Source organism: Glycine max, chromosome 6, assembly GCF_000004515.6.
Source record: "Glycine max cultivar Williams 82 chromosome 6, Glycine_max_v4.0, whole genome shotgun sequence".
NCBI lineage: Eukaryota > Viridiplantae > Streptophyta > Magnoliopsida > Fabales > Fabaceae > Glycine > Glycine max.
This window is the reverse complement of record NC_038242.2, coordinates 39,247,319-39,271,725: the sequence shown is the minus strand read 5'-3', so window position 1 is coordinate 39,271,725 and position 24,407 is coordinate 39,247,319. Positions and strand designations below refer to the sequence as shown.

At 35.1% G+C, this 24,407-nt stretch overlaps 1 pseudogene; it reads right to left on the bottom strand.

Annotated features, from left to right (window-relative positions):
* Window positions 1-21,300, bottom strand: part of LOC106799076 (ankyrin repeat-containing protein BDA1-like) — a 53,802-nt pseudogene extending 32,502 nt beyond the window's left edge.
* Window positions 21,301-24,407: the final 3,107 nt, after the last annotated feature.

Sequence of the window (24,407 nt, the reverse complement as noted above, 5' to 3'; positions counted from 1 at the left end):
AACCAAAACTTAATCTGCAGATCCCTCATTTAAGACTAAGTTTCAATCCTGCTTCAATCAAGTTCTAAGGCAATAGTACATTTCCCAATGCTAAAGTCACCTAACTATGCACACAAATGGATGATCAGACCAAGAGCATACAAAAATTAAGCACTGAAAGAAGCATTGGACACAAAACATAATCAATTAGATATTAAGTATTTACATCAGTTGTTCATTAGAAATCCCCAACTAGGGTGTTTAGCCAGCCATTACAAAGAAACCCTAACAATAAACGAGATTAAGAGTAGAGAATGACAGTTCCTTACACAAGAAGGGGGATCCCTCCTCCTCTTCTTAGCATCTCACAATCACTCAGCAATTCACTAATCTCTCTTTAATTACAAAACCTAGGTCTCACTGCACAAGCTACTCCTCTTGCTGCCTCCAGAGCTCTTTTCCCGAAATAAGCACTCTGCCAAAGCTCTGAAAAGTGACTCAAAAGTTGTCAAAATCTATACCCTAATTTTGCACAAAACGGGCTTTAAATAGGCTTTGAATTCGTGACGTTGCGCTTAGCGCCACCCTTGCGCTTAGCGCGAGTAAGTGGAATTGGGCTTAGCTCCAGTTGTGCGCTAAGCCTGGCTGAAGACACATGCTACGCTTAGCGCGTGGCCTTGATGCTGATGCTCTGCCAGATTCTTCTATCGCGTTAAGTGCACTGAAGCTGCGCTTAGCGGTGGATGTGCGCTGAGCCCAAATGTTGAGCTGAGCCTAACTGTCACTTTTTGCACTTCATACCTTAGCCTCTTTTTCACCTGAAATTGCACAGATTTCATCATTAAATCCAATGGAAATATTCTAGAGACATCTTTAACAATAAAACAAGATTTATTTACAAACTACTACGAAATAACCATAAATTGGGGAACTATACAAGTTTTGGAAAATGTTTTCTATACAAAAGTTAGTCGTATAAGACAACTAACATTATAAAAATGAAATCTAAATCCAAATCAAGTCTAATCTATTATCCAAATCAAATATGTTACTCAGTCTGTGATAATTAAACTATTTTCCTATTATATACCTTGTGTGTCTAATTTGATTCATCCAGGAACTTAAGAGGGAGTGGGTGGTAAAAGGAAAGAGTGAAAACATCACATAAAAGCCTATATTGAGAGCATCAAACACGAGTGAACTACCATCAAAGAGAGAAACACGTGAGTAGAGTGTGGTGAGGTCCTATAATAATCTCTATTTAAATTACTGCAGAATTGTTTGTTCCTTAATCATGGCAGAAGCTGGTAACAGTGGTGGTGAATATCATCAACTAGACGGATCTCAACGCTTATTACTGGACATGATGACTACACAAATGCAACGTTTGCTAAACTATAACAATGAAGAGCTTTACAGAGGAATAAAAGGACTAGAACACCAAATGAATCCAAATGTTGAGAGACCTTATGGTGGCAACTGAAGGGTTAATGATGGACCGAACTGAATAGAAGGGCATGATAGAAAGAGGGAGTAAAAATCAATGTACCCTTTTCAAAGGCAGGAGTGACCTAGACGCCTACCTTGACTGGGAGATGAAGATTCAGCATGCATTCTTTTGCAATGATTATCCTAAAGAGCAGAAGGTGAAGTTAGCAGCAACTAAATTCTTAGACTATGCCCTTGTTTGGTGGAAGAAAAATCAAAGAGAGATGAAGAGAGAATAAGGGAGGGAGAGAGATACATGGACTGAGATGAGAAGGGTTATGCGAAAGAGGTATGTTCCAACTAGCAACAGTAGAACCATGCGATAGAAACCCCAGAGGTTGTCCCAGGGAAGTTTGACTGTGGAGGAGTACTACAAGGAGATGGAGATGGCACTAGTGAGGGCCAACATTGAAGAGGACACCAAAGCAGTGCATGATAGATTCACCAACAAGATTTCTTTCCAACACCATGACCAAAAAATTATTCTTAAACCTCTATCCCCTAGAGAAGTGTGTGATGACCTAATCAGAACGAGAAAAAAGAGAGAACAAGAGAAAGAAAATAGTGAGGCACCACAAAGGAATAAGAGAAAGAAAAGTGATACACTTGAGAGAAAGAGTGATACACATAAGAGAAAATTTAATTGTTTTGCAGAGGCGAGTGAAGGGGGGAAAGAATTACTTGCTCATGAACCACTCTATCTACTATATTGCAAAGACAGTAAAATTTCTACTAATAATTCTAATGAGTTAACTTTTTCTATTTCTCCTAGTGTTGAACTCTTATTGAAGGAATTTAAAGATGTCTTTCCCAAGGAGATTTCTCATAGACTGTCACCTTCAAGAGGCATAGAATATCAAGTTGATCTCCTTCCAAGAGCTTCATTGCCTAACAGGCCAACTTACAAAAGCAATCCCCAAGAGACTCAGCATAAGGATGCACAAGCCAAAGTTGAGTATTTGAAGAGATTATATGACCAAGTGAAGAAGGCGCAAATTGAAAAGAAGAATGAAAGCTATGCCAAGCAAGCCAACAAGAACAAGAAGGAAGTGGTACTTGAACCTGGTGATGATCTTGGACATTTGAGGGTCAATGCTTTCCAAGAATGAGGGAATGATGAGAATCCTAAGACTATCCAAATACAGGGACCTATGACCTAGAGTAGGACCAAACAGTCAGTGGATACCCTCTAACAAATGGTAGCAAGCATACTTAGCAAGGCCCAAGTGGAGAAGGACTTTTGGCATTTGATAAAATTTGGTGAGAGTTTCTCTTTGGGTTCCTTGTTGAACCAATCTCAGACTTATCAAGGTAATCCTTGTGGCGTCTACCCTGACTTATCTTCCTTCACTAGAAGTGGCATTTACCCTGAATTATCTTCCTTCATTGGAAGTGGCGTCATCCAAAACTCTAAAGCATGTATCAAGCGATCCGCTCCTAATCAGAATCACATCAATTAGCCTATTTTGAAACAATGAATCATGTATTTTACACTTAGTTAATACCTTTGTATTGGGTCAACCTATTTTGAAACAAAATGGTACTCTCAAATAAAGTTAAAACCACATGTCTTCTAAAGATAACATGACTCCTAGGTATGCAACAGAGAGGATTCTCAAATAAATTTAAAAGCCCTTAACTGGTTGTGCAAATCCTGCAAAAGCCCTTAACTGGTTGTGCAAACACTCTGTCGTTTCTTAAGAAAAATATATGTTCTAGCATGGGATTTGCTAAAAATTGATGTCTCTGCAAAAACCCTCAATTGATTTCAGAAATCATTTACAAATAGAGGAGAAATCGGGGAACATAAGAAACACATTTTCATGGACAACCCCAAAACCGTTTTTTCACAAAATTCTCTCAAAATAGTGAACAACATTTTTAGGTCTTCACTGTGTTTTGTTTGAAATCCTTTGGTATATAAAAACCCTCGACTAATTATAGAAAAACAACTACTCATATGGAACTAATTTATTTTGAAAGTTTTGGACTGTACAAGTTTGACACAAACATTCGAAGAACCGATAAGTGGCCATGACTGAGAGTGAATCAAAACCATATTCCTTATGCACACAATGTGTTTGCAGTCACGTACCTCAATCGCGACAGTGACGAACCCCAACTCGTTTGTGGTAGTTACAGCTTTAGCAGCAATTGTAGCTTCAGTAGCGTAGTTTACGACAGTCATATGGTCAGGAGGAAGGAGAAAGGATAAAGAGGTTTTAAGCGCCCGGGGGCCAAAAATGAATTTGAGTTTTAATTTATGGATAGAACAACATCGGTTTTTTTTAAATAACCGATGTTAACCTCAACTAGTTAACATTGGTTTTGACAAAATCGATGTTAACCTCAGATAGTTAACATCGGTTTTTAAAACCCGATCTTTTTAACATCAGTTTTTTGAAAAACCAATGTTAATCATGCGATGTTAAATCTATAAATTCTAGTAGTGTGAGAAGTTCACTCAAAGGCACAAGTGCTCCTCTCGAATCTTCCTTCTCATCGCTGACCCATATGAGGAAGTAGAAACCCCATGCAGCGCCCCTAATATTGACCCTAATGTCTCATACCTACCCGCGCCAGACTTGACCCAAGCCCAAATTAGTTTCTACGCTTTCTCTGGTCATTTGGCCCCAGAAACACTTCGCTTGTTGGGCCGGGTTTCACAACAGCGCGTCGTCATCCTCATCGGCGGCGAAAGCATGCACAACTTCATGCAAGAACGACTGGTTCGTTCTCTCGGTCTCAGGGCTCAACCCACACATCCCCTTCAGGTGGTGGTGGGTAACAACAATGAACTAGCTTGCCATAAGTTTTGTTCCGACGTTGCAATTCACATTCAGGGACTGACATTCACCGTCGGCCTCCATGTCCTACCCCTTTGTGGGGCGGACTTGGTCCTCGGTGTTCAACAGTTGAAGTCCCTGGGCCCGATTCTTACAGATTATAATGACCTCACTCTAAAATTTGTTCACAATGGAAAAATCATTGAATTAAAAGGAAATTTAGATAATGATCTTCATCCCAACCCAACTTCGCAGAATGGTCCAAACTGACAATGCTATTGCCTTCTTCCATATTTGTGTTCTTAACTCAGACACCCCTACAACTAAACCAGAGACTGCCCAATACCCAGAAATAGCCAATTTACTTAACCAATTCTCAACCTTTTTCCAAAACACCAACGACCCTCCCTCCCTCTCGCAACACCAACAACGCCATCCACTTACTACCTAACTCTGAACCCATCAATGTTCGTCCTTATCGCTACCTCTATTTCCAAAAACAAGATATTGAAACTCAAGTAGAGTCCATGCTTCAGAGTGGCATCATTCATCCAAGGACTAGCCCTTTTTCCTCCCCTATCTTATTGGTTAAAAAATGCGATGGATCCTAGCGTTTCTGTGTTGACTACGGAGCTTTCAAAGCTATCATGGTTAAGGACAAATTTCCTATCCCAACTATTGATGAGTTATTGGATGAATTAGGGGGTGCATGTTGGTTCTTGAAGCTTGACCTCCTATAGGGGTATCATCAAATTTTGATGAAGGAGGAAGACATATGCAAAAGCTGCATTTCGCACTCACTATGGCCACTACGAATTTTGTGTGATGTCATTCGGCTTGTGCAATGCCCTATCATCTTTCCAAGCCACTATGAACAACATCTCTGGACCTTATCTATGCAGGTTCATTATTGTCTTCTTCGATGATATATTAATTTACAATAAAACCTTCCCTGGGCATCTTGATCACCTTGCAAAAGCTTTTGAAGTTTTACTCGAAGGACTCTTCTTCCTCAAGCTCACCAAGTGCACCTTTGCTCAACAACAGGTCGAGTATTTGGGTCATATTGTATCTCGTCATGGCGTGGAACCTGTTCCCACCAAAGTTGAGGCAATTCAAGCGTGGCCCGTCCCTCGATCAACATAGGGATTGCGGGGCTTCCTTGTTCTTTTAGGTTTCTATCATTGTTTTATCAAAGGCTATGCTTCATTCATGGCTCCTTTGACTTTCCTTCTAGTGAAGGATCAATTCCAGTGGTTGCCAGAGGCCTAGCTGGCCATCAAAATTCTCAAAAATGCCATTTACAGAGCTCCAGTTCTGGGGTTGCCGAACTTCTCCCAACCATTTTTTGTTGAAACACGCGCTTCTGGTGTGGGCATGGGGGCTGTTCTCACTCAACAGAATCACCCTATCGCATTCTTCAGCAAGCCCCTTTGCACCAAACTTTTCCATTCATCCACTTATTTCTGAGAGTTAGCAGCGATCACGGCGGTAGTGAAGAAATGGCGTCAGTATCTATTGGACCACCACTTCATCATTTTGACCGACCACTGGAGCCTTAAAGAACTCGTGTCTTAGGTGATACAGACGCCAGAGCAACAAATTTACTTGGCATGCCTTTTGGGCTACGACTACTCCATCCAATATCGATCGGGAAAAGCCAATTCTATTGCTGATGCCTTATCTCGGGTGCATGAAACCTCCACGAGCCACTTACTGACTTTGATTGTTTCTCACTTTAGGTTTTTGCAGGATCTTAAAAGAGAGCTACAATGTCATGCAAGCTATCAAGAACTCCGGCGAAACATTGAGGACAATCCCCAAACTCACCCAATTTATGTGGTAACCAAAGATTTCATCCTCTAGCAAAATTGTATTTGGTTGCCACGAGGGTGTAGCTTCATTCCATCAATATTGGTAGAATTTCATTAAACTCTGATAGGGGGACATATGGGAATCACCAAAATGATGGCTTGTATTGGTCAAAATTTCACTTGGCTAGGATTTAAGAAGACATTCATAATTTCATGCTTGCGTGCCTTCAATGCCAACAAACCAAATACGATCATAAAAAAAAAAGCCCAGGATTATTATGCCCATTGTCGGTACCTTCTTGGCCATGGGAAGATTTGTCATTGGATTTTATCGGTGGACTTCCAGCCTTCCCCGAACACACGGTCATCTTGGTGGTGGTTGACTGTTTTTCAAAAGGGGTCCATTTAGGTATACTCCGACCCTATTACACAACCTCCACAGTAGCCAATCTCTTCATGGATATCATGGGGAAGATCCATGGCACTTCTAAAAATTTGTGATTTAGCGACCGAAACATTCGGTTGCTAAATCATTAAATTTGGTCGCTATAAGTGTTAGTCACCGAAAAAGCGACCGAAATAACCATGTCGCAAAAACCCTAGTCGTTAAGTTCATTGTAACCGAATTTATTTTTGGCTGCTATTTAGCGACCGAAATAGTCATGCACAAAAGTAATGATTTTGGTCACTGCGTATTTTGTTATGCTAGGACCAGTTCTGCAGCTGAAATAGTCGGTCACTAATTTGGTCGCTAATAAGTAATGAAATTATAAATATAAAATAAAAACGAGCAATATTCAGTCGTTATATCAGTCACTATTGTATAATTAATTTTTAATATAAAATAAATTCAGGAGGTGTTCGGTCGCTACTTAATAATTAATTTTAAAATAAAATTTAAAAACTCACCTTCGGTTGCGAATTTGGTGGCTAAATTTGCAATAAAATACGTTAAAATATATTTTGGTCATTAATTAGGTCGCTGTAAATAATTTATTTTAGAATTCAATGCATTTCGGTTGCTAATTCGGTACCTATTTAATATTAAATTTTTTAATGTAAATATGATTAAAAACTCATTTCGGTCGCAAATATGGTCTCTAAATGAAAATATGTTGTATGTTATGTTTTTCCATTACTACATCTTGACCTGCTTAATAATTATCGACTCTAAACATAAAATTTAATTAAATTGTATAATCAAACTTATAAATAAAAGTGGGCATTCATAATGAGTAAATATATCTAATAACAAAGTTCTATTTTAAAGATTCATAAAGTGCAATTTCAATGTTTTCAAAGTTTAATCAAATGCAACATAAAAGTTTAATAAATTTCAAATTCATAACTAATGTGACCTAATCAAACTAAAGTAAACAATAACCAAGAGTCAATGATCATTTCCCATGTCATGAGGAGGATCAACCTGGGCATCATTAACATGGTGCTATTTTCCATCTGCTATGGTAGGCGATAGACTAGGAGTCGGTATGATAGACTGAATATGCAAGTGTTGTAGTATACGCTGCATTTGCTCATTTTGTTGAAAAATTTGCTCATCTTGTTCTTACATTTGTTATCGCATCTTCTAATTTTGGTGGTCATGATTCTCCATCATCTGCAACATCTTTTCCACAAGTGTCTTCTTCTTATTTGCTTATGCCAAAAGCTCAACATTCAATTTATTAATTGTCTCACGCATTTCCTCTATTTGGTTTTCCACGGGAGCAATAGAAGTAGATGGAGCTGATTTTGAGAAACAAAACCTTTTGCTCAAAGTACCTAGCCCGTACACGTTCCCCTTGTAATTTGGACCTCCAACAGCATTCAAATACATTTCATTATCATTAACAGAAATAGTAGTATTAGGAGAATCCTGTGTAGATGTGCCTTCCTTTACCGAATGTTGTAAGACTTCATCTTGATGATGTTGATATTTCTCCTTTAATATAAAGTGAGGTATGAAGATAATTGCTTTGTTACACTAAAGTCATATTGGAAAGTGGTGAATGCATAAGTTATACAGGAAGGTAATTGCTTTGTGCACCTAACATTTCTCCTGTGCACTGAACAAATTATTGTAAATTCCAAAAGTACCTTTGTTAATAAACATACAGATTCGCAATCCATAAGTTTACAGATTTGTAATCCCTAAGAGACTTACAAGCTTGGAATCTATAACACATAATTTGTATACGAATTGCCAATCCGCATGTTCAGATTGTCAATCCATATATACGAATTACAATTTCTTTTTAAAAAATAAAAAAAAATATTTTACAAATTAATGGCCCATGTTGGATTCAAACACTAAAGCCATATACCGAGTCTTATTGGGTTTCCATTACACAAAAGTGATATTAGGCCTTGATTGTGTCTTATTGGATTTCAATCAATCATTATTGTATATGTTACACTAATGTCATATTGGAAGGTAATTACTTTGTGCACCTAACATTTCTCTTGCACACCCAACAAATTATTATAAATTCCAAAAGTATCCCTGCTAATAAACATACGGATTCGCAATCCATAAGAGTAAGCTTACACATTCGTAATTCATAAGAGTAAGTTTATAAATTTGGAATCCGTAAGAGACTTACAAATTTGTAATCCGTAATAATCTGTATATGAATTGTCAATCCATATGTTCGGATTGCTAATCCATATGTATGAATTACAGTTTCTTTTAACAAAAATATTTTACAAAATTCATTATTTTAGTCCTGAAATTTTAACTGTTTACTAACCATTTACTGTTAAATTTTAAACATTGACTACACTAGAAAGTTGACCAATATTTTCTTAAAGAATAAGAAGTTTAAAAAAAATGCTTGGAAGGACTAGAACCATGGTTTTGGAGTGAATGACACATAAATTAGAATATGTATACTAGGTGCAAAATATTTGGTGTAAAATATAGTATTAATATATAAGACTATAAAAATATAATAAATCAAAAAGAATAAACTTTGACTTTTGAACTATTTTTGCATAAAACATATATTAAAACTATATTTTATACCAAACATTGAAATGAGTAGTTGAGTGTAGTGTAAATGAGTGTGTTTTGTCCTTCAAGGACTATGGTTCTAGTCCTTATTTTTTAACAAAACGTTGGTAAAATTTCTAGCTTTTTAAAATTGTTAATTTCACAAAATTTGATTATGACATATTTTCATAATATAAAGGCTATATATTTATTATAATTTTATAAAATAAAAAAATTATTTTGTATAAAACACAAATTAAAAGACTAATGATAACCATGATTTATTTATCTTAATCAAATAATTTAAATATTGGATTTTCAATTTTATTATAAATCATCAAAGTATAATTAAAAATATTATATAATTATTAGGATTTACAAAATAATGAAAATATTGATTTGTTAATTTAAAAATATTACTACTATATTAATTTGAATAATTTTCAAGTATAAAAGTATTTAAGAATATTACATATTGATTATGATTTATAATAAATTAAAAATTTAGCTTCTTAACTATTCTAGAAAAATCATCTTGATCGCAAATTCGATCGCTATCCTCGAAGTAATTTTGTCCATTAGCGACCAAACTAATTCATTCGGTCGCTAACTTCAAGTCCATGTCGGTCGCTAATGTCGTCGCTAAAGTACTTTGAATTTATGTATGCATCGCGACCGAAAATGGTGACCGAATGTTTCAGTGACGCTTCACTTCAGTCGCGAACACAGTCGCTGACGCAAGTCAGCTATCGACTATAAATTCGGTCGCAAACGTTGTCGCAATTAGCGACAAAATGGTCGAAGTTGCTTTTTCGATCGCTAATAGAAACCAAATATTTTTTGTCGCTAAACTGCATTTTTCTAGTAGTTTGGCATGCCAAAAAGCTTAGTTTTCGACCGCGATCCCATGTTTGTAAGTCAATTCTGGCACCAATTGTTTAAACTCTCTAGCACAAAGCTTTGAATGACCTCCGCATATCACCCCGAATTGGACGGGCAAACCGAAGTTCTAAATCGGGTCATAGAACAATATCTCCAATCTTTCGTTCATCATCAGCCAACATCGTGGGAAAAATTCATCATCTGGGCGGAGTGGTCGTACAACACTTTTTTTCACTCCGCAACAGGACTTACCCCATTCGAAGTTACCTTTGGCAAGAAAGCCCCGAGCATCTCTCAATACCTTACCGAAACCTCTAACATAGATGTTGTGGATGACTTCCTTGTAAATCATGATACAACCTTTGCTATGTTAAAGAAGAAACTGCTTACGGCATAAGAGACCATGAAAAAGTTTGCCGGTAGCAACAGACGCGAGGTTCACTTTCAAGAAGGGGATTGGATGCTGGTTAAGTTACGACCTCGCTACCAAATGTCTGTCGCCGGATAGACTACCTCTAAACTAGCCAAGCAATATTACGGTCCATTCCAAGTCTCACATAAAATTGGCCCAGTTGCTTATCATTACTCAAGCAATTCCATCACTCCACCACTTTGGCCTCGCAAGCCATTGACCTTCCCCCTCAATCAGAAGATAATGAACCCATAAGTTACCCCCCTTGTCATTCTTAACACAAAGTGGGTTACAACAGACACTGGGTCAGAATTGATGGTCCTGGTACAATGGCAGGGTCTGTTACTTGAGGACACTTCATGGGAATCATAGGCCAAACTGAAGGAAGCTTATCACATTGAGGAAAAGGTGCTTTCATATGAGCAGAGGGATGTTATGAATCAACCAACACACAACACAAGCAAAATACTACCAGACAAAGAATAGACAAGCACTCACCCGAGAATCAAAAGGCAGAGCACCAGGCCTCAGTACCTAAGGGACTTCATAACGAACTTGGACCATGGACGCTAAGCTGGCGTAGTAGCATTGGCCAAGTAGAATATCCTGTCTGCTAGAATATATCTTTGTGTTAGGATATTTCCAAATTCTGTTATTGCTAGCTATAGCACCTATGTAGGACCTGTAGAAGGAATTAGCCTTACCCTTAGCATTTGGTGCCTATAAAAAAACAATACATGTAATAGAAATGCAAGCAGAAATAAAAATCTCCTTCTCTTATCTTGTTTTCTAGAGGATTCCTAGACCTCAAACTCTAGGAACTTTCGCTGATCATAACATATACCCTTGAGAATCTTTTCGGGAATTTGTCATCAGCCACCGAAATAGGACTTTAAGTGTCACATAACGCCTATGTTTCACTGCAATATGTAGTGCGGTCTCACTTCTGGTAGTCACATCCTCAATGGAATCTGGACAAGCCTTGAGGAACTTATCCAAAAGCTCAGTTTTACTTTGTTGACTTGCAAAATGCAGTGGAGTGAAGCCTTCACTCCCTTTGACTCGGACGAGATCTTTGTTCATTTCTACAAGGCGAAGGACCATTTTATCATAGATGCATTGTAAAGCAAGGTGGATGGGAGTGAAGCCTTCTGGATTTAGTTTCACAGCAAGTTAAGGTTTCAGTGTCATGATCTCAGTAGCAAACTCAAAATGACCAAGAGATGCAGCAACATGCAAAGGAGTTTCAACAAATGGGATTGAATCTATGGACTCCAAAACACGTGGATCTTGCTGAATCTCTTGGTAGAGATCGTCTATGTTATTCCCTTCGGCAGCAACTTTCAACGGGTCAGAAATCATTATGTTGAGGGTACTTCTTGGCTTTGATTGAGAGTGTGGCTTTGTGAACAGTTGCTGCCTATAAATAGAAAGAAAATGATATTTTTAATGGGTAGATATCAAGAAAAGTATAAAACCTTTATTCTAATTAGGATAGGAAATTAGTCATTTAATTTTTATTGGCGAAATACCCCTTGATACGTTAATTCTAATGGGTAGTATTTTTAATGGGTAACCTTTATTCTAATGGGTAGATATTTTTAATGGCTAGATATCAAGAAAAGTATAAAAAAATAAACAATGTAATCTAGTTGAATTAGTTGAACAGGATGTGTAAATTATTATTAATTTTTTACCGGTTGTTCTTCTAAACAAATGTAATTAGTGCATATTCCTCTTAGAAAGGGTGTTTTCATGCCAACCCTTCCTTATCCACTTCCTTCATATTCCCTCTATCCTTTTTTCACATTCATCTTGTTCTCTCTTAGAATGTAAACGTTTTAAGATTATGTTTTTAAAATCATCTTGAATATATACATTTTAACACTATTTTTTGAAACCGATATTGTTTATTTTTAATGTTTATTTACCACGCAAGTAAAAGTTATTAAATTTTATGATAAATATTTTAAAGAATTAAAATAGAATTTAATTAAAATGTTCTACCAATAAATTGTATATAGATTTTTTTATGGTTTGTAAGAGTTGGCATTGTTTTACCTGAATGAAAATGAATGCATCATGTGTTAGGTTATGCATATGATCAATACATAGGCAAGCAAGAAGATAGGAAAAATAAAGCCATAAATTACCATATCTAAGGTCCCACATCTTGATGGTAGTGTCATGAGAACCCGTAACAACTTGGGGATTCTGTAAACAAAATATGAGCATAATAAGGCCTCTGAAGAGCAAGGAAATAAAGGTTTAAAAAAGTAGAACAAATTAAGACATGTTTGAAAGCTGCATTCAAATGACAGTCTGTTTTCACATTTATTATAGTACGACTAAACAAATCTGATAATCTGTGCACCAGTCTTTGCAAGCGGGGCATTAATTACCTGTAATATTGATACTGGGTACGAACGGGTATACGCTCCCAAATTTTCGCAGATATATATATTATTTTGGCAACATTTAACTTGTTTATGGTCACCAGCAGAGAACATGTAAGAATGTCTGTTGCTAACAGCAAGACCTGTTAAAAAAGCACATTGTTATTATTAACCTGGTTCACAATCGCTACCACCATCCATAATACCTTAGCATCTTACCTCTAACTTGTTCAATGTGGACTATTAATGTGAGCTTCAATACTCCACTTGCCAAGTCCCATAACTGTCCAAAGGAACAACTCGAGCAAAAAAACCAACTAATGTTACTGGGATCAACTGCAACCCATCCCAAATGACCGCTGATGACCTACAGAAAACGTATCAAGGTTCAACTCACTCAACTAAAACTATATCATAAGTATTACAATTTAAAAAGGCCTCTGAAAATTATGTAGGTCAGACCTCGTTAAAACAAAAGACTACAAGAATCAAGACAATAACATAGAAACCAATTATTTTAATTTAGATATTATGTCAGAGTTTGAATGGCCAAGATTCAAAATTTAAATTTGCTAAGCTGAATAGAATCAAGACAATAGTTTATTTAGACCAAACACTAAAGCAATTCGCCATTTTTTATTAGTCAAATTGGCAAATTTAGTATTGTTTAATTAAAAGATTCTCTTGAGTAACCAACTTTTCCCAACAATACATTTATTTTCTATGAACTAATCTTGAAATTATACATGATCATTAAACATGATCACTCATGTTAAAAGGACTTGAATCCAACACATATTAACATTTAATATATGATAAATTAATTATGATATTAATATTCAAAATATTATTTTTACAATTCATCTTATTATTATACTTAATATTAGTTTCTTAAAAATAATTAATTATTACCTTAGGATTTTTTTTAAATTTCAAATAATGAAAAATATTGAAAAAAGAAGAACTCTTAACTAAGATCTCATTATTAGTATATTACTAATAACGCTATTATAAAATACCATAACAACTCACGTTTTAATAACGTGGTTTTTTTTATTATCATTATCAACGTATCAATTTTGTCTCAAAAAAGAAAAATCAACGTATCAACTAATTAATCATTGTCTTGTACTAAAGAGGGTAACTTCTACAAGTAAACAAATAAGTGTACTCATTAATTTATGTTGAGTCCCATATCATATTACTAATGTCCTAGCCAAGCGTTTACAGTAGGCGCGTGCCTACTCGAGAACTAATATATCACTTTGTATTAACACTCACCTGACTTGTGTTTTTACTTTTCACTCTGATTTCATTTGACTATATAGTTGCCGAACGAAATGGTACTAGTAGGAGTTGAAGACTCTGTATATTATAGACCTGGAAATTGTTTCAAATACATAATAGATAAGTTTTTCTTTGATTTCAATCAAATTACGAAATCCTAACTTGATATTTTGACTATGATTTCATTAGACTATGGTGTAGTCTTTAACTATACTGTTGTTGCTGAATGAAATGTACTAGGAGTTACGAAACTATGTTTCATTGGTTTTTTCCCCCAAATAAATTGTACAACTCTCATTAAAATTGTTGAACTAATCACAATCATAATTGGGTGCTCAGAAAATAGACTCTGCAGATTATTTTCACCACAAGACTTTGAAATTTTTTAAAGATATATTTCTTTAAAACTCTAACTAAATTCAAGTGAGCACATCATCATAGCTATATTCTGTTCAGTAAAAATAAAAATGTTAAATAATCAAAGCAAAGCAGCAATAAAGCTCTAAGATTCCCTCAACATTCTGGTGATTACTATGGTTGGGAGGAGAAAATGAACCTAATGTTGAGCCTGAGCCTCCAAACAAGCCCAAGAAATAGAGGCAAGCAATTTTCATCTTTACTGTATTCAACTTCTGAAACTCTTAATATGACTCAAAGAAATGTAACACCAAGGATGGTATCAAATATAATGACCACGAACAAACTTTATGGGCCTAGCTAATATGACTCAAAGTGAAAAATCACATCTAATGACATCACAAGAATTCATTTTGCAAGCAAGAAATTCAAAAGAACAAGTATTTCAGGAACATGTTTATAGTAACTAAGTATGGTGGATAAAGAAACAAGTTCACAATGACAATGCAATAAACTAGCAAAATAATCAGCTCATCCTGAGAAGGGCATAATGCTTTCAGCAAATGGCACACACACAAGCTTGGGGAAACACTTAACTTGAGTAATTGACAAACAACTTCCACCAAATCATTCATTCCATGTAGCACATTTTTCTTACTTCAGTCACATCTGAAGAAACACTTAACTTTCGGGGTCCTTTGGGAAACAAATAGTGTTGTTAACATCTTACCAAATTTGAAAATCATTACCATTCATTGGTGATGATTGCAGATTTTCTAATAAATAGAATCCTTTTTGCTGATAAAACAATACTGGATATTTGCACTGGCTCAAGGTAGCAAAGGGAAGTCAATAATGCAAAGATATATATCGTATTAATTACCGAAAACTATTTCACATTTTCACATTTCAGAACATGTGACAAATTTCCAAAGGCAGTATACCACAGTAACCGATTTTTTCTTCAGACTAATGTAAGGTAGACTTTACCAAATTGCTCCATCTTTATTACCTTACACTCTTGCAGTCGGATCCACAGCTAAGATCAATGGTAGTTCACTTAGAAAATTAAAGATATCTAAATTAAACTCCAAGATAACATGCATAAAAAGGGTATTCTCTACTTCTACATTATAAGCCATTTCTAGAAATTAAATTCTGTGTTTAAATTGTGTGCTAATTCTTTAAAGAATATGCAGTGAACCAATTTCTAACACAACACAACTCAACTAGAGGTATTAATGTCATGTATCACTACTACAAAAAACGCTTTCTACGTCAGTTTTACGACACAATCAAAGACGTCTTTGAAGTCAACGTGTTTGACATTTTAAGGGTCTTAATAAAATATCAGTAATCACCAAAAACACATTACGTTAGATTATCAAGAGAGGTTGTGAAAAATATTTGGATCCATGATAAGCAGCAAAATTGATGAGTCTGAGAAACTGTTAGTTTTGTGTTCTTCCTCAACCAAATCATTGTTCTTCTTTTGGGACCTTAAGTTTCTCGTCGGATGGGGAGAAGAGAATAAAATTTCTAGTTTGGTGTATTGGGGACCACAACCTTGCTTTAGGTTTTAACCTTTCTCATTATTCCCTAACGGGTCAAACTGGTTTTCGCGCTTATCAAGCCCATATTAATTTTTGATGATAGTCCAATAGGCTCACCAAATTAGATCACTTTTATTGAACTCATAAATGTAAATAACTAATATAAATGATAAATATAATATGTAGCTCACACTCTTTCTTCATGTGTCCAGACTTCTTGCAGAAGTAACAGGTAAATCCCTCATCTTTCTTTGGTTTTTTTTGCTAAGAAGACCCTTTAGCAGCACCCTTATATATATATATATATATATATATAACAAGACATGTGCAAAATAGTTCACATAACAAACCCATCACAAGATACTCAACACAACATTAATTCATAGTATTTAGACAGAGAAATTAATTTGTAATTGGTACTCTTAACGCAATGATCAAATATTGACAATAGATTCTATCAAATCATAGTCTTTCTTTGGAACGACTATAATTCACTTGAAAATACCTTAGAATTGTCACACATTTATCATCACAGGTACAAAATTATTTGGCCAAATTGTGTCTTCCTTTGGGCTGAGCACAATTAACATAAATAATTTTATACTATAATATCTATGCAATTTTAATTAAATTAATTTACGCAATAGAGATTGCTTTGACAATATATTGTTTCAATCAACTCAATCAAAATTACCAAACATAAAAAAGGAATAACTTTGAGGGTTTGTAATTTCTGAATTTACACCAAAACATAATGGGAATCACCAATTAATACACATAATTCACAAATAAAAATAAGGAAAACAAAAATAAAATACAAAAGCCAAAATGCATTTAACGATACGCAACAGGGGTTTTCTTATGATGATATAATAAAGCAAAAGATTATGTATCACAGGTTTATCATGTCATGGATTCATGGCATGCATGAGGAAACAAAACCAACAACAACAAAAAAACAAACACGTGAACGAGAAATAAAAAATGAATGACTATTCTCGAGCGAGAAAAAAAAAGGTTTTTCTCATGGAATCCAAACGCAAAACATGAACGTGCATATGATGGTTACTATATCATGATTGAAAAGAAAAAAATTTCAAACTTACAATCATAATTATAATTGCAAAGATAAAATCTCAAAATAAAATTAGGGTTCATGTAACAAAATAATACAGGTATAACACAAACCAAATAACTTTAATTCTCAATAATCTAACAATAATGGTAGCTCTGATACCACTTGTTTGACATTTTAGGGATCTTAATAAAATATCAATAATCACCAGAAACACATTGCGTTAAATTATCAAGAGGGGTTGTGAAAAAAATACTTGGATCCATGATGAGCAGCCGAATTGATGAGTCTGAGGAACTGTTGGTTTTGTGTTCTTCCTAAATCAAATCACCGTTTTTCTTTTGGAACCTTAGTTTTCTCGTCAGATGGGAAGAAGAGAATACAATTTCTAATTTGGTGTATTGAAGACCACAACCTTGCTTTAGATTTTAACCTGTTAGAGTTTTCATTATTCCCTAGCGGGCCAAACTGGTTTTCGCTTATCAAGCTCATATTAATTTTTTATGATAATCCAATAGGCTCACCAAATTAGATCACTTTTATTGAGCCTATAAATGCAAATAACTAATATAAATGATAAATATAATATGTAAGCCCACACTAATTAATTAATTAGGAATTATAAAATTCCTAACACAACGTTATGGAAAGTCAATACTTTCCACAACGGTTCCCATAAAAACGTCTTAGAAAAACTATAATTCTAAAATGATTTTTAGATAAATAACTGTCTTAGTGACATTCTAAGACGATTTTCAGTATCATCTGAAAAAATATTTTTTAAATAAAAAATTAAAAATTCTAAGACGATTTTCTCAAAAATTATCTTAGAATCAAAAATCGTCTTAGAATGTAGACATTAACGATACTAAAGAAGAATTGAGAAAATAAGGCACTTATACTAAAGATGTAACAAAATTGAGTTGAACTAGTTGTATTTTCCTTCTTCAACACCATTCATTTTGATGTCTTGTATTAAGACTATATGAATCACTAGAAAGAAGAAAATGCAACTCTTAAAATTTCAAGGCATAATAAACCTATTTAAGCAGATTTTTTATGACTGAGAAAAGAAAAGGGGGGAGGGATAGTTAGTAGTATACTTTAGAAAAACAAGTAAGGGACACACATGTACATAGGTCACACGCGAGTCTTGTAATATGTTCCCTTGCTTACGCGTTTGCCATACACCATTTGTACAGAGAATTTTGAGTAAATTTATCACCAACTGCATGCATGATATTTTTACATATTATATAGTGTCTAATTAAACAAATCATGAGATTAATCATATAGGAATAATATCGTCATTGAGTTAGAAAATCTAAGTTGATTATAAAAATTAAACAAAAAGACAATAATTGAGCCTTCATAACTTCTGGTAAAAAGATGATCATGATCAAAAGCATGCATGTCTATACAAGTTCAAGATCACATACAAAACAGTGAGAGAATTTATGATATGTAGATCATTAATAGTATGCCATACCAATGGCTATAATTGCATTACTTTTCCTAGTTGCATCATAAATTCATTTTTCTGAATGTCGTGATTCTCTGTGACTTCAGGTAATCTGGTAGCTCTAGTGATCATAGAAAACATAGGATCCCAACCATAGAGTTTCCCGTCCTGGACCAGCAAAAGCTGATAACAAGTTTTAATGGTGTTAGGACAGATAATCAAAAGTAAAGGTTACAGTGAAGTTTGGTGAACATGTAAGTTGACTAATAGGGATTAAGTTTATGGATAATGAGGGAAGAGGTGAGGATTGGAAAAAGCTATAGCCTATGTGATCAAAAGCACCAAATCCAAGATCCAACAGGGTGTAGATTGGGAGAGACAAACTATGGAATTTCCTCTATAGGCTATAATGGCTTAAGAAACGACTTATTAGGCTTCCTAAGCTGAAGGTACCCCTTGTATTCATGGGTTGAGAACAAACTAAGGTGATTTCCCTCAGACTTAATCTTTTGCTCAATAGCCAAATTTAGAGATTGAGAAATCTTAACAATTTTATATGGAAACCCATGCAAAGAGTAGCAGTTGTCTTGAGCATGCCCATCTTGCTTACAAGACTAATGAAAGTTACCTCTATCACCTCTTCCACAGTCACACATCTCCTCCATGATTACTTGAGTAGGAGAGAAAAGCTAAGGACACAACTACAATCAGAGAATCGATACAAGTCTAGGTGAAAGGATTCAAATTTGGAATAAGATGATCAATTAACCCCTTCACAACTGGGGATATTAGGACTTGTCAAGGTTTGAATTCTAATAGATTCAAAGTCCTCGCAGAGATCATGGAGAATAAAAACCAAAAAATATATTATTTAGCCTTAGCAATTTCACAATCATCGTAGATTAATATTAACTTGATCTCGTCAATTGTTGATTGTGCCTTGTTCTTTAAGGACATATCATGGTTTGTCATCTAGAGTGTAGCTAATCTATGAACAAACTATGCAACCCCTGTATATCATTGACATAAATATATTGAGCTTTCTTCCAAGCATCATAACAAGTTGATAATCCACCCATTTCCATTCATCTGTCTCTCAATAACAATGATATCCTCTACCATCTTAGTGAGATTCTCAAAAAGACCTTGACTGAGAAACTAGACATCAATAGTAGTCTATCAATCCAAGTAATTTTTGCCATTCACCATAGGGGAATCAACCAAGGTTTTAGCCATTGAAACAAGTCACTCAAAAAACAAAACCAAACTGCAATAGTAGGCTCTAACAGAGATAAGGTAGGAACAACCAAAACCCAACACCCAAACAAGCAAAGCAGAAGAAACAATTAGGCCAGCAATCAAATAGTAAGGGGTCCTACACAGAAAGGGAAACCCACTGAACAGATTTGGCCAAAAAGAAAAAAGAAAACAAGGATGGGCAGCCTGGATAATGGCTAACAAAGACCAAAAATGAATCAGAGGAGCTCTAATACCAACTTGAATTCAAAATTGAATGCTTCATTGATTTCCTGAAGAAGAGAACCCTCAACTAGGGCTGAATATATATACACATGATACAAGAGATAAAGCAAGAAATAATTATCTCTTAATCTTAGGGATTAATATAAAAATAGTCAGAGATATCTAACTTATCTAAAATAACAGAAAATATTAAAAGAATATTTCATTTGATAATTATACAAAATCAACTATAACTAACAACAACAAATGGAAAAGGGATACCACCAAACAGTCCAAACCCTTGGTGTGTTTATACTCTTCTCTTTCTCTTTTTTTTTTATTCTCTGGAAAGAGAAAATTCAAAATAGCTATGCTATTTGTATTGTGGTTGAACAAAACCATTAGAGTCATAAGAAAATGGGCTAACCTTTAAGCTTTGATGATGATCCCTTTGAACTACGGGATTTTTGCTAGGAAGATCCTTTCACCCATAAAGAAAATGACAATTCAAAGTGTTTAAGACAACTTGCTTCCTATGTAAAAAAATCAGAAGATCATGCTCATAACTTCATCATTAGCAATCCAAAAAAAGAAGGTATGGGTACCTGTTCAAGACATATAAGCGAAGTACTTGAAAGCTCATAAGAGAACCATCATTACGCTCGAGTATCTGAAAGCTTAGACAGATAAGTGCAGAGAAAATCATGTGAAAGCAATGATATTTACAAAGAGAAAAAAATTTAGTGCATATACAAAATATTAACTTACTGTCTTAAACTCATCGCAACATTTAATAGGATCTGCATATTAGCTGCAGAAGGAAACAAGGCCCGTTACAAGGAATTAAATGTGCAAGTGCACGCGTATGGATAACCATTGCACCCCTTTCAAAAGTACATTCCAGTTACAAAAAGAATATTCTTCACCAAAAGTATGTGCAAAACGATTATACAAACATGCACTATATTATATAGAACATAAATATGAAAAAGTACTACTTACTATGTATAGCTTCCATAATGCCTAACAAGGATGTCTCCTTGCAATTGTTTGGTCCGTTTGCTTGATTTAACGCTCTTATTAACACTATTATCATCAACAACCTACAACAAAGTCAATCATTTTTTTTTAAAAAAAAAAAAGATAATTTAAACATCAGTTAGTTAACATTAAACAAGGCATTTTTGCCTTTCATGAGGTCATAGAAACTAGCAAGCATGAAAATTGACTTACCTGTGCTGCCCATCATGAGCTACCGTGAAGCTTGACAAATATCACATCTCCCACACTAGCCACGGAATCATTTTCACCTCCTTCACTTATCTCACTTTTCCCTCTGATACTCCTACAAGCCATTATAGTTTGAATCCGGGCTAAGAAAACCCAGAGGTTCTAACCTGTTAGTTTCATCACTAAATAATGCACTAAACACACAAGAATCAGTTGCCTAGAGTAAAACAAACAAACACGTCGAAGCATGGATCACACTAATCAAGTTGTCATGTCATTCTCCTTCAGCCATAATTCAATTGTCATAAAGACGAGGAGCAAGAACTAAAAATTGTTGAAAATGTTTTACCTAAACCAAATCTTGAAAGCAAATGGAAGTGTTTCACATTTCTTCTTTCACCAATGACATGCAATTATAAATAAAATAAAATAAAATAAAATAAACAAAAAACGAAGGTGTGTTTGGTAGAGACTTGAAAAGGAATGTGTAAGCAGTAGCGAAGAAGAGAGTAGGAGGGAGAACAAAGTCAGGCTTGAGTTCAGTGTGTAGGAGATAACCCCAAACAGCATCAATTCATAGAAACGTTGATTTCCCAAAAAAGAACAAGTTTCAGATTTTGACACCGAATTGACAAATTGTTTATCATGTGTTTATAAATATGCTAGCTACATTATCCATTTTTTTAAATGCCGGTGCATCAAGTGAGTCATGTGATTTTGAATCTACGGTGAAAAGGAATAAAAATAGGGAAGTAAAACCCTAGAAAAGGGATAGAGGGAATACTTGCGAAGAGTGGAAACCATCTTGTTGGTGAGAGCATTGATGACGATCAGACTGGTGAGGGCTGGGCCTAAAAATGATGTCGAAGCGGTCAAGATCATAGCAGGCAGCGTTGGTGTGTGTCATTTTGGTGGTGCAGCATGCGAGGCCGAAGGTCATGGGCCAAATGGAGCTACGACGAGCCTAGTTCATCAGATCGTCAACCTTCAACATCACGAACTTTTCCACCTTCTACACATCAGCAAGAGAGGAAGCACGAGCGAAAGGGAAATTTGAGAGGAGAGAGCTACGCACGAGAGAGTGAGAAAGCACGAGGAAAAAGGAAATAAAAAATGTAAATGGAAAGGGACTTCAAAGACAATTTTATGAAAAACGTCCTCGAACAATTTCAATTAATTACAAAAATATCGCTATGGTTATAAAAACAACGGTCTTCATTCAACTATCTTTAAATTAATGTCGTTGAAGGTAACTTTTGTAGTAGTGTACACTACAACAAATGTGTATTACACTGTGGCATATTTCCAATCACACACACATATGTCTACATGATTTTTCATGCTGGAATTAAATTCTGAACGTAACTCTTCTTGTACTATGTCAATTTATATCCTGACAACTTATAAGTTATAAATCAAATCATGCAAGTTTAGGAAGTTATATATATTCTGATTAGTTTGCTAAATTGATAATGACATGAAAATTCTTCTATACTTTTTGCTCAGCACAGCTTCCATCTATTACTTTCATCCTAATTTCTTTTCCATCATCATGTCTCTAATTTGGGGATTTTTCTCTGGCCATTGGGGACACTGTTTTGACATAATTAGCATATAAAACCCAGACACCGTCTTAGTCCCAATTTGGAAGCATTAATTGGTGTCCCCCCCTAAGTACCTCTAATCTAAGTAAAAACACTGCAACAACCTCCACCACTCATTTCAATATCCCACACCCTGAAGAAAACTAAAACTAGTCTGAAAATAAATGTGGCATGCTCACAATTATTTGAAGGAACGAACTCGAAAGGACCAAAAAGCCCCACACAACTCATCATTCATTGTATTAGTCCTACTCTTATAGAAATGCAATATCAGATCACAGGAATAGATTAAAAAAAAAAAAGCTTACTTGAACAGAAGTGCAGAACCTACAAGAGTCTATGAGAGTGGCTGATGCAAGAATCCAAGCAATACATTGAAGGTAAATGCGCTCCATGGATAACTACTGGATCAAAGAAAAAATCCTAACCATAAAAGAAGCTGATATATGGTCTTAAGATTTCAAGATAAAAGAATGCCTTGATTTATGTAGCTTCAGCTTCAAATTTCTTTCCTTTACAAAGAGGCAAAATTTATCCACCCAAGACAAGGTGCTTCTTCAATTTTGATGATATATTTTCACTGACACCACTATTTATTATACACATACTCTACTGTTCAGTCATTGAATCATGTCCTGTGTGATAGCATCTCGTTCGGGTTCAAAGAGCAGGTCATGTAAGAACCCATCGTATAGTCTGCTAGTTTTGTCAGATGAGGAGGCTTCCACATATAATTTTTGAGAAGCAATGGAATCAGCAGTGCCATGGAGAACAAAAAATGGAACACTCAATTTTCTCAAATTTTGCTACACATAGCACTTAATTCTTAGAATCTCTAACCTGTACATACTCTAAGAGGTCCAGTACATACTAATGAATGAGAATATTTAGCAATTATATTAGTGCCTCTTGGTCTCTAGACACTGGCGACCCCTTCTTATATGTAGAACTACATTGATACGTTGGCAGCAAGAAGGATCCACACCCTCTTCAATCTCGTTGTCGTGTTTGTTATCCACAGCCATTAGATTGCAATACACGTGGTCACGATCCACGCCTTCTAGAGCGAAAGGGACCAAATGAGGTTGTTTGCCTGTAACAGAAGGATGTAATCGTTGACAAGTCAGAGCTCCGAGTCAGAGCGGTGGACTCCACTTAAATAAGGGATGTCCATGATTACATCGAGGATTTTTAGAGGCGAGAGTGAGAGTGAGAGAGAATTTAGGGCTGTGAAGTAGGCAATGTTTTAGTAAAAGAAAATCTTCTAAGACAATTTTTACAAAACCATCTTAAAATAATAGTCTTCTAAAACGGTTTGTGTGAAACAATCATGGAATGATAGTTTCTAAGACAATTTTTGGAAAACCGTCATCAAATGGTTGTATTTATTCACAAAATACTGTCGTGTTTTATTCCTCAATGGGTTTTTCTCAAACGACGTTAAATTGACGTCATAAAAACACATTTTTATAGTAATGAAAGAATGTCATTTGTGTCATTTTATGTCTTTATAACTTTTTGGTGATTGTTCTTATTGAATGGGAAAATATTTGGGATTGAAAATTGATTGGGTTTATAATTCTTATTATTATCATTCATTAAAGAATGCCTTTTGTGTTGTTTTATGTC